An 11,966-nucleotide genomic window follows, 5' to 3' on the forward strand; every position below is an offset into this window, starting at 1 on the left:
GGGAAAGAGAAAGTGAGAAAGCAAGCTGTAAGGCCCAGGACATGGCCATGTGAGAGTACAGTGCCTTAACCAGCATGCCACTTGCTCGCCCGTTTCTACTCTTAATTGTTATTACTTTAGTAAGTAAAGTCATTGTTTGGGATACAACTGTGAACAAACTGATGAGGTCCTGGCTGCAATGAAATTCATAACGTAGAGACAGGGAAAGTGTTAATAAGGAAGTGAACAAATAAACAAGATACACATATAGAGTAATAACGCCATGAAAAATACAACATATAAGATGAGAGATGAGTGTGAGTAGCTTGTAGAGCATGGTGAAGGTAGAATTCTTTGAGGAAGTCACGATGCGATACTTGAAAATGACGGTGATCTAGTCATTTGAAGATCCAGAACAGTAGTCTTCCCAAGAGGACAACACGTGCAAAGGACTTTAAGGCGGGTGTGAGCCACAGTGGCTGGGGAGTAAGGAATGAATTGGATAAGATGAGTTTAGGGAGAAGAGCCTGGGACCATATCATTCAAGTGTTGTAGGTCATGTTAAGGAGTTGGGTTAGGAAGACACTGAGCAATTTTAAGCCTGGAGTCACGTGTTACAACTAACATTCACAGTTTACTGAGGAATTTCTGAATCCTCTCAATGCAGTTAATTGAGTGCCACCCGGGTCCTCTTTACCGTCGAAGTGATCTGCAAATTGGACTTCGGGATTTTCCTTTTATCTGTTTACATGGTAGTTTACAATACAGTATTTAATGGCATTAAATTTAGTCAGCTTAGAGATTTATGCTCTCCATTATGTGCTTATTCTTCTGATCTGCCAAAACAGACTGAGAGAGAGGTCAGGCCCCTGCTATCTCGATTTCATAGGAAGTCAGGCAAAAATTATGGAGCCACTCTGTATGTGTTTTCTACTGCTCATTTGTCACTCAATTAGGAAATAATTGAAAGGTGATATTATGTACATAATCTCTAAAATTCGAGAGAAAAGACTAAGTGTTATCTTTGCTTTGAGTCCATGATTTTTTCGTAGGTCCCTGATCAACTGGACTGGGGAGAAATGTTCACATATTGAAATGTTCACTTTGTAAGCTAAATAATGTGATTGGATTTATATTAAAAAAAATTTTTTTAGATTTAAAAATGGCAAACTAAAGTGAAAAAATAATTGTTGGTGGTAAAACAAACAAACAAACAAACAAACAGGGAACCAGCAGTTAGCGTAATGGCTATGTCGCTGGACTCCCACGTAGTCGACCACGGTTCGCGTCCCGGATCCAGTGGCTTAAACTCATGCCGGGCATGTGTGCGTGCGTGCCCAAGATCCCGAGAGGAGAATGGAGGAGAAGGGATTGCGGCATGACCATCCCCCCTGGGGGGTGATTTCTCGCTTTCTGTCTCTATGTCTCTCTCTGTCCGTCTGGCGAACGCACAAGCCCTATAAGCGAAAACCTCTCAAACAAACAAACAAACAAAAACAACCCTTGTTGATGTCTCCTGTCCCCATCCAAACAAACAAAGCATTCTTTCAGAGAAAAATGCATTAACAGTAGGTAAAATACTGACTGCATCTCTCTGTGCTAAGAGAAAGCCTGCTGCTTCATATAGTACCAAGAATAATCAAAACAAATTAGTCATCAAAAAATGCCCCCCCAAAAAAATCCCAAGAATAAAACTACTGTTTGTATCATCGACCCAGAGACAGATGTGACAAAATGTACTTCAAAAGTTAACATTTCCTGTACTATATTTTAAATAGTATTGAAAAACCTGGATTTCCTAAGTGGGACTATAATATCCTCCCTAGTGTTCAAAAATTGTAATAGGCACTGTATATTTAGTTAATAATTGTGATCTTATGTATAAAATACTTAAATAATGGGGGTTGGGGAGGGAGAATATCAGGCCTGCATCTAAACTGTTGTACTGTTACTCTCTCGGAGAAGTCTATTGATGTGAAAGTATCTGCAGTCGGCATACGCTAGGCAATTAATAAATTATCATTGAACTAAAATCTCTCATACATGTTAAATTCTATATTTTAATAAGGAAAATAAGGATTCTGAAGTATTATTCTCCTGGAGCAAATGGGTTGAAGGACAAAATCCCCAAATAATGCTGAGTAATACAGCACTCATGTCTCTGAAAATTAGCCTAAAATTGACACATGAGGTAGATGGGGCAAAACTACTTAAAATAGTAGAACCTAATACAAAGTAAGTAATAGTAATAATGATAATAACAACATCAATCTAGTTGTATATCTCTTAAAAGAGAAAGGAAGGTTCCAGAAGACTAGTACTACAATGATGGGATTTCAGGACAACTATCCCCAAGTATGGCACCGTGGCATTCAAGAAGACAGCAGAAGGGGTCCAGCAGTTAGTGTAATGGCTATGTCACTGGACTCCCACGTAGTCGACAGTGGTTCGCATCCCGGACCCAGTGGCTTAAACTCACGCCAGGCGCATGTGCGTGTGTGCCCAAGATCCCGAGAGGAGAATGGAGGAGAAGGGATTGCAGCATGGCCATCTATGCTGGGGGGGGGTGATTTCTTGCTTTCTGTCTCTCTGTCTCTCTCTGTCTGTCTGGCGAGCTCACACGCCCAAAAAATTTTAAAAAAAAAAAAAAAAAAGAAGAAGACAGCAGAAGAAAAATCACAGTCACCTTCTCTTCACCCTTGTCACCCAAAGCAGGTCAGGGAGCTTCATTTGAGAAGCACTAGTACTCCCTATACCCAGAAGAAAGGAGTATCTTTATCTCTGAAGACATAGGGTCACAGAGAAGAATCTGAGTAAACAGGCTTTGCTAATTTCCCTCCAGTTTATTACCATAAATGATTGGATATGAGGTATTTAAGTAATTTAGAGGAGGAACTGGTTGCCACTGTCAGGGCAGGCTTCACAGAGGCCATGATATTATTTAGCGGGGTTCGGGGTAAATGAGCTAGCCATGTACGGAAAAAGATCAACATCATTCCAGGAAGAGAAAATGGCAGGTGCCAGCCTCTAAATTACTTATATATCTCATATCCAATCATTCTTCTCCACTATGATCCACTTCTCCATCAAACCTAGCATAAAAAATAAAGAATTTTGGGGCCAACAGGTGGTATGGTGGATAAGGCACTGGATTCCCACATGACTGACCATGGTTCCAGTCCCAGACCTGGCTGCTTGAAAATCACAACAAATAGATAAATAAATGTTTAAAATAAAATAATAATACAGAAGTTTACTTGGGTTTTTTTTGGGTCTTCATTTCCTTATGAAGGCTCCCATATCATATCAAACTTATGTTAAATAAATTGGTATGCTTTCCTTTTGTTAATCTCTCTCTTGTTATAGCAGCTTCAATCATGGGCATAGGAAGGAAGAAGAAAAGGTATTTTTCCTTCGCTATAATAGCAATATAAATGTATAGACTATACTGTTCTCTTTTTTCTTTTCTTTCTCTCTTTTTTAACTTTTGGCGGAAGGTGCATGCACTTGCTGAAGAGAGACAGAGTAAGGAAGGGAAAGTATGAACGCATGCTGCAGCGGGGATGATCATGCTGCCACCCTTTCTCTGTTTCTCCTTACTTTTGGAGTTTTGGGTGCACACACACACACACACACACACACATGCATGCCCAGCATAATTTTCCAGTCAAGTCCAAGATTCGATTTGTTCCGTCAGCTATATGGGATCCTACTACCTTAAACACCACACCACAGGCTGTCCTAACTATACTGTTTTCCACACATCTCTGCCTTGGTACCTGCCATTTTCTCTTCCTGGAATGATGTTGACCTTTTTCCGTACATGGCTAGCTCATTTACCCAGAGCCCAGCAAGATATCATGGCCTCTGTGAAGCCTGCCCTGACAGTGGCAACCAGTTCCCCCTCTAAATTACTTATATACCTCATACTTATTTCTGTCATTGCATTCATACAACTTTGTTTTAATTATCTGTCTGCCCATCTGTCTCCCCTACAAGGCTGAGAGGAACTAATTCACAGGGACAACAACTTACTCTTTTTGGGGTCCCCTACACTTGGTACAGTGTCTGGTACACAGTAGGCATTTAGTAAACTGCTGAACTGTGTTCAGCGAACTACTTATAAATATGTGAAGATGAGAAAAATAGAAAGGAAGATTTTAAAATCAAATATAAAGATCTTTGTTCATACTGGAAAATATGAATCAAGGCATGTTGCCAAATTATTTTTTTAAGTTGTATTTTATTTCTGTAGGGCATGTGTGCTAGCCAGAGACACAAAGAGAGATGGAAAGACAGAGAGTGAGAAACCAAACCCCAGGGAGGCTGGCCATGCCACAATCCCTTCTTCTCCATTCTCCTTTTGGGGTTTTGGGCATGCATGCACATGTGCCTGGTGTGAGTTTTAAGCCACCAGGTCCAGGACCTGAACTGTGGTCGGCCATGTGGGAGTCCAGTGACACAACCATCATGCCAACTGCTGGTCCCTGTATTTTATTTTATTTATTTATTTATTTTAGGAAAGATTTTTGCTATAGGGCATTTGTACTTGCCAGAAAGACAGAGACAGAAAGTGAGAAATCACCTCCCCAGGGAGATGACCATGGTGCAATCTCTTCTTCATTCTCCTTTTGAGATCTTGGGCACACATGCACACTTGCCTGGTGTGAGTTTAAGCCACTGGGTCCGGGACTCAATCCATGGTCAACTACATGGAAGTCCAGCGACATGACCATTACACCATCTGCTGGTCCCATTGTATTTTATTCTAATTGACAAATAATAATTGTTTGCATTCATGGGGTACATTTGATGTTTCAATGCATGCATATCTAGTAAAATATAAGATCAGGATAATTAACATATCTGTTACCACAAATATTTCTTTCTTTCTGGTGAGAATATTTAAACATCATTTTTTAGTTATTTTGAAATATAAAGTATGTCATTATTAACTATAATCCCCATGTTGTGTAAGAGACCATCAGAACTTATTTTTCCTGTGTAACTGAAACTTACCTTTTGATCAACATCTCTCCTTTCCCCATCCAACCCTCTCTCCCCACCCCTGGTAACCACCCCATTCTGCTCTCTACTTCTATGAGTGTTTGGATTCCCCATGTAAGTGGGATAATGTGGTATTTGTCACTCTGTGGTGGGTTTATTTTATTTAGTATAATGAAATGGATAAAATACCAAAATAGACATTTCACGACAGAAGGCATAAAAAGGTCTAACAGATACATGAAAAAAAAAAGTTCAACATTGGTAATCATCAGAGAAGTGCAAATGAAAGCCACAATGAGATATCATCTCATGCCTGTTAGATTGGCTATTAGGAGTGATAATAAATGTTGGCAAGGATGTGGAGAAAAGGAAACCCTTGTACGCTGCGGGAATGTAGATTGGTGCAGCTATTTTGGAAAATAGCATGACGGTTTCTCAGAAACAAAATATAGAATTATTGTGTGTTTCAGAATCTCTGCTTCTCAATATATATCCAAAGAAGTTGAAATCTGTATGTTGAAGAGAGTCTGAACTCCTATGTTCACTGCAGCATTATTTACAACAGCCAAAATATGGAAACAACCGAAGTGTCCAATGATGGACAAGTGAATTTAAAAACTGTAGTATATATACAGAAAGAAATATTATCCAGCCATAAAAAGGTAGGAAATTCTACCATTTGGGACATGACTGAACCTAGAGGACATTATGCCCTAAATATATGTATGTATTTATATACAGGCATAGATACAGATATAGATATAGATATATACAGATACAGATAGAGATATATGGATTCTCCTTTGAGTAGTGTGTATACCTTAAAAACATACTTCTGAGAGCCAGCAGGTGGCATGATGGTTAAGGTGCTGGATTCCAATATGGCTGACCATATGGTTCAAGTCTTGGACCTGGCAGCTTGCTCTCTTACTTTCTCTATCCCTCTCCATTTCTTGTCAAATTAAATATTAATAATGACAAAATAAATAAATAAGTAAATATTTTTAAAAACCATCTTCTGAAAAAAAAGATGTATAAAGGACAATTGATGTGTTTCTAAAGCAATTTAAAATTTACTTTATAGATTCAGGAAAAATGGTATAGTCACTTTAAATTTATTTTAGCTCTGTAAGACAGGAAATGGAACCTAAAATTAAAGACAATTTACCCTTCATTAACAAATCTCTCTTGTGCACTAAAAATAAAATGTTCAAACATATGGTCAAATCAAAAATGTCTATGTGAATGTCAGTAAAATAAATAAACATACTTTAAATGCTTTTAATAATCTAGACAATTCTACCTAACTATTTCAAATAATATTTTGTAATGAATTAAACTTTTAAAGTACTTTTCCTAACTGGTATTAAAATTTAATCTGCCCAATCTTTACTTTCATAATGATTTTAAGATGAACTGTGGTTAATTTGAAAACATAAATACCATACATACATTATTTAAAATTCTCTAGAATTTCTTTTTAGCAAGTACAAAAAACTTAGACCATTTGATCATATGTAGAAAGGGGGCAATCTTATCTTTTTGTGGTGAATAATATTCACAAATCTCATTTTTTCTTTTCGTCGTTTCTATCTTGTCCACAATCATCTATCATCCTTTCTGGATTTCCTGTATTTTAAATAACTCCTTTGTATTTGTTTTGGGAAAACGAACCTATCTTTTAATTGATAAAGATCATTCAGAAGTGGTCCATAACCTGCCCCCTTCCTAAAAATGTTTTCTACACTATGAAATATGATTCACTGCTCTGACTTTACATAAACCACCGTAACCTTCAAGATTTCCCTTAAACTGTTTCCATTCTTTCTTTTTTTTAGAGATTTTTGATATAGTACATGTGTGCTTGCAGGAGAGACAGAGAGACAGAAAGAGAGAAATCCCCAGGGGGGATGGCCACACTGTAATCCATTCTCTTTTCTCCTCTCAGGACTTTGGGCACACATGCACTGCACCTGGTGTGAGTTTTAAGTCATCAGGTCTGGGACTTGAAGTGCAGTTGACTGTGTGAGAGTCCAGCGATATAACCATTATGCCATCCGCTGGTCCCAAACTCTCTCAATTCTTAAATCCTCCCTTAGACTCTGCTACTTATGCTTTTGAAAAATCAGTTTCCAATGAACTAAGGTAGACTGTTTCCCTAATTCTCTCTCTCTTTGGTTTCCTCCTTTCTTTCTTCTATGAGTGACAGAGGCATAGAGAGGAGAAAGAGAGTCAGAACCTCCAACAGGATCTTGATGCCACAATTCACCTACAGCCTTGCCCAGCCCCAGATCATGTGCACACACCTGCCGGGTGGACTCAGGAAGGCCCCCAGACATGAACCTGGGACCTTGCCATGTGGGTCAGCTTTGCACAGTGTTGCATTACCACTGTGCCATTGTCTGGCTCCTGTTTCCCTAATTCTTTGTCAGTCACTCTTGTTCGGAGATTTTTACATTTTTTTCTCTCCCTCCTTACATCTCCTTCCAGAGAAATTGCTGGCTATATTTCAGGCTGTTCCTTTCTATTTCCTCATGTTAATTATTTCCTCCTCTATGGAGTTAAATGTCTTCCGTATTTTCTTCTTGAGGCACTATATTTTTTTTGAGATATTTTTGTCATAGGGTGTGTAGTACTCATTGGAGAGACAGAGAGAGACAGAGAGACAGAAATCAAGAAATCACTCCCCAGGGGGAAAGACCACACCAAAATCCCTTCTCCTCCAGTGTCCTTTCAGGATTTTGGGCACGCACGGACACACACTTGGAGTTTCATTCCTCCAGGTCTGGAATTTGAACCGTGACTGGTCATATGGGAATCCAGCAACTTAACCATTATGTCATCTGCTGGTCCCAAGGTACTTTAAAAATAAGCCTTAATTACTTCCTTCCATAGTTTGCATACCTAATATTTATATTTCTTTTTTTCCCTTGAACTTCCTCATACTTTGTTAACTCTTTTTTATAACTGTCTTTTCAGTACTCAGTAGAACAAAGATTATTGTTACCAGCTCAGAAATTCCATTTGCTCCTCAAAATAACAGAAATATTAAGTGCTGCCTTTTCTGGTGTTTTCAGCTACTTTTGTGTGTCTTTTGCCTCCAGTTACCCATAGCTCATTCACACAAAATGCTGTATTCGTTTCTCTCCACCTGAAATGCTTTTCACAGAGAACGCAATTTGGTGATTTCTTGACCCGTCCTTTGCTATTCACTCATATTCTTGCCACACACCTAGCCAATACCCTGGGCTCTCAGTCACTTACATCAGGACTGTGGACTAAACACAATTAAATTCAGAATTAAGAACCTTAATTAGTTTGCCCTCATTTTTCATTTATTTTCCACAGTATGTAGTCATCAAGTTTTAATATTTTAAATTCTGAGCAAATAATTATATCAATGCCTCTAGCAGTACTTATTTTTACTAGTTGAGGCAAGTAATGGTTATCAATAGAGGCTCAAGCAACAGAACCTTCAGATCCCATAAGTAGTTGATATGGTGGTTTAGTGAAACACTAAAGAGGAGAAACATATCTAATGTTCAAGAATGGGACTCTAGGGAGCAGCAGTGAGTGTAATGGCTATGTCGTTGGACTCTCATGTAGTCGACCGCAGTTCAAGTCCCGGACCCCATGGTTTAAACTCACACCGGGCGCATGTGTGTGCGTGCCCAAGATCCCAAGAGGAGAATGGAGGAGAAGGGATTGTAGCATGGCCATCCCCCCCTGGGGGGTGATTTCTCGCTTTCTGTCTCTCTGTCTCTCTCTGTCTGTCTGGCGAGCACACGCCAGAAAAAAAAAAAAGGAAAAAAATGGGACTCTAACCTGATTAAAGCACGAGAGAAAAAAAATGAAAAGGAGTGAACCTATAGTTCTAGTAATCCTCCTTGTCAATCTAGAAGGCTAATGAAGTTCATTAAATGGTACCCTGTGAACTTAAAATACAATGAACCAAACTTTGGGTGCATACTTCTCAGAAATATATTGTCTAAAACAAGGTAAAATCATGCTTCCATTTCTGAGCACTCTATTTAGGCAAGCACAAAAGCTCTGAAATTGTTCCACCAACTATTCCTGACATGGAACATATACCAAAGAGAATAAAACCTCCAAAAACTTTGACCTAAGAATTGAAATCTAAAATATATTTTCTTCCTACCTTAGTATAGCAATTATTTCTCAGTTTGTACTTTAAGGTACTGTTTTACTCTGAAGTACTAAAAACTAACAAACTTTTTTGTTGTTCTGTTTAGCAGTAAATTACCTGAAATTAAGCCAGCCCACGAACATGTATTTAATAACTGCCAGCCCAAGCAAGTAGCCCTGTGTTCTAATTAACTTGTCCTTTGATAATTTCCTAGCAAAGTACTTTCACACTGAGAGCTTTATCCTGCTAAAACTGATTAATTTGGGTTTTGTAGAAAGGACAGAAAGTCTAAGCTCAAAGGAGCTTTCTCATCCTGTTGTTGCCCCAAAACTACCCAGATTAAATTATCCAATTTATCTGTGATTTATATTTCCATTTGAAAAAAAAATCAAGAGATATGTAAATAATATGTGAAGGCTGACAAAGCATTATGGGAATTAGAAGTTCACATAAAAAATGCCAACACATACATTAAAGACAGAAGAGGGATTCACAGACAGCATAATGGCTACATCGCTGGACTCCCATGTAGTTGACCACAGTTTGAGTCCCAGACTCGGTGACTTCAAGCTCCCAACAGGCACATGGAAAAAAATGGGACTCTAACCTGATTAAAGCACGAGAGAAAAAAAATGAAAAGGAGTGAACCTATAGTTCTAGTAATCCTCCTTGTCAATCTAGAAGGCTAATGAAGTTCATTAAATGGTACCCTGTGAACTTAAAATACAATGAACCAAACTTTGGGTGCATACTTCTCAGAAATATATTGTCTAAAACAAGGTAAAATCATGCTTCCATTTCTGAGCACTCTATTTAGGCAAGCACAAAAGCTCTGAAATTGTTCCACCAACTATTCCTGACATGGAACATATACCAAAGAGAATAAAACCTCCAAAAACTTTGACCTAAGAATTGAAATCTAAAATATATTTTCTTCCTACCTTAGTATAGCAATTATTTCTCAGTTTGTACTTTAAGGTACTGTTTTACTCTGAAGTACTAAAAACTAACAAACTTTTTTCTTGTTCTGTTTAGCAGTAAATTACCTGAAATTAAGCCAGCCCACGAACATGTATTTAATAACTGCCAGCCCAAGCAAGTAGCCCTGTGTTCTAATTAACTTGTCCTTTGATAATTTCCTAGCAAAGTACTTTCACACTGAGAGCTTTATCCTGCTAAAACTGATTAATTTGGGTTTTGTAGAAAGGACAGAAAGTCTAAGCTCAAAGGAGCTTTCTCATCCTGTTGTTGCCCCAAAACTACCCAGATTAAATTATCCAATTTATCTGTGATTTATATTTCCATTTGAAAAAAAAATCAAGAGATATGTAAATAATATGTGAAGGCTGACAAAGCATTATGGGAATTAGAAGTTCACATAAAAAATGCCAACACATACATTAAAGACAGAAGAGGGATTCACAGACAGCATAATGGCTACATCGCTGGACTCCCATGTAGTTGACCACAGTTTGAGTCCCAGACTCGGTGACTTCAAGCTCCCAACAGGCACATGTGCGTGCATGCCTAAAATCCTGAGAGGAGACTGGAGAAGGGAGTGTGGCATGCTCATTCCCCCGGGGAGTGATATCTCTCTTTTTTATAGCTCTGTTTCTCTGTCTCTCTGGTGAGCACACACACCCTATAGAAAAAAAAAAAATCTCTCCAAAAACAAAACAAAAGACAGTACAGAGACTACCAAGCAATCAATACTGTTACAGTCATTTTCCTAAGACACAAATCAGTAACTTAGCTTCTAGGGTTCTTTTAAACAATGCAAGATATTATTCACATATACATATATATTTATGTATACATATATATATATGAATATAAAATATATAAATTTTTAAGTGCCTAGCTGCGAAAACTCATTTATCTGAGAACTTTGTGAAATGATGAAGCAAAAGTAATTTATATCACAATTCACTAAAAATAATATTACTTCTCCTTTTTTTTTTTAGGATTTTGCCATAGAGTGCATGCACTTGTCATAAAGAGAGAGAGACAGAGAGAGACAGTGAGAGGGAAAGTGAGAAATCAAGTCACACCGCAATTCCCTCTCCTCCATCCTCCTCCTGGGATTCTGGGCTTGCACACACACAGTGGTATGATTTTCAAGCTGCTAGGTCGAAGACTCAACACAGTTGGCCATGTGGGATCCAGCACCTTAATCGCCTTACCACCTGCTAGTCCTTGCTTCTTCTTTTTAAAAATCGTGTCTCCTGGTTTCAAATGATTTTCTTGGGAAATGTGTTCTATTTTGCAAAATTCATTGTTTAATATTTTTCCTGACTCATCATCAATAAAAATAATATGGAAAAGGTTGGGAGTTAATTCTCAAATCATTGTTTGTGGGTTAAGACTTATTGTTAACAAGAAAACAAATGTGTCAGTACTAAATTGAAAATTCATGAGCAACCCAAGAAATATTTCTATACACAAATTAATTTATTAAAAACTCATTTCTATAAAAACTAGCATGTTTCAATGCCCTACATAAATTACATCATCACACACTCCTCTAAAAGAACCTCAGAAGCTAAAAAAAATGTTATCATTCAAGTACAGCAGCCCTACAAACCAAACTAAAAACTGGCAATGATGGTTAAAAATCTCAGTAAAAAGGCCAGCAGATGGCGTGGTGGTTAAGGAGCTGACTGCAGTCTGAGTCCTGGATCAGCAGCTTGAAAATTACACTGGCGGGACCAGCAGTTAGCATAATGGCTATGGTCAACCATGTAGTTGACCATGGTTCGAGTCCTGGACCTGGTGGCTTAAACTCATGACGGGCGCGTGTGCATGCATGCCCAAGATCCCGAGAAGAGAATAG

This window comes from Tupaia chinensis, unplaced genomic scaffold (genome assembly GCF_000334495.1).
Source record: "Tupaia chinensis unplaced genomic scaffold, TupChi_1.0 Scaffold143886_1, whole genome shotgun sequence".
NCBI lineage: Eukaryota > Metazoa > Chordata > Mammalia > Scandentia > Tupaiidae > Tupaia > Tupaia belangeri.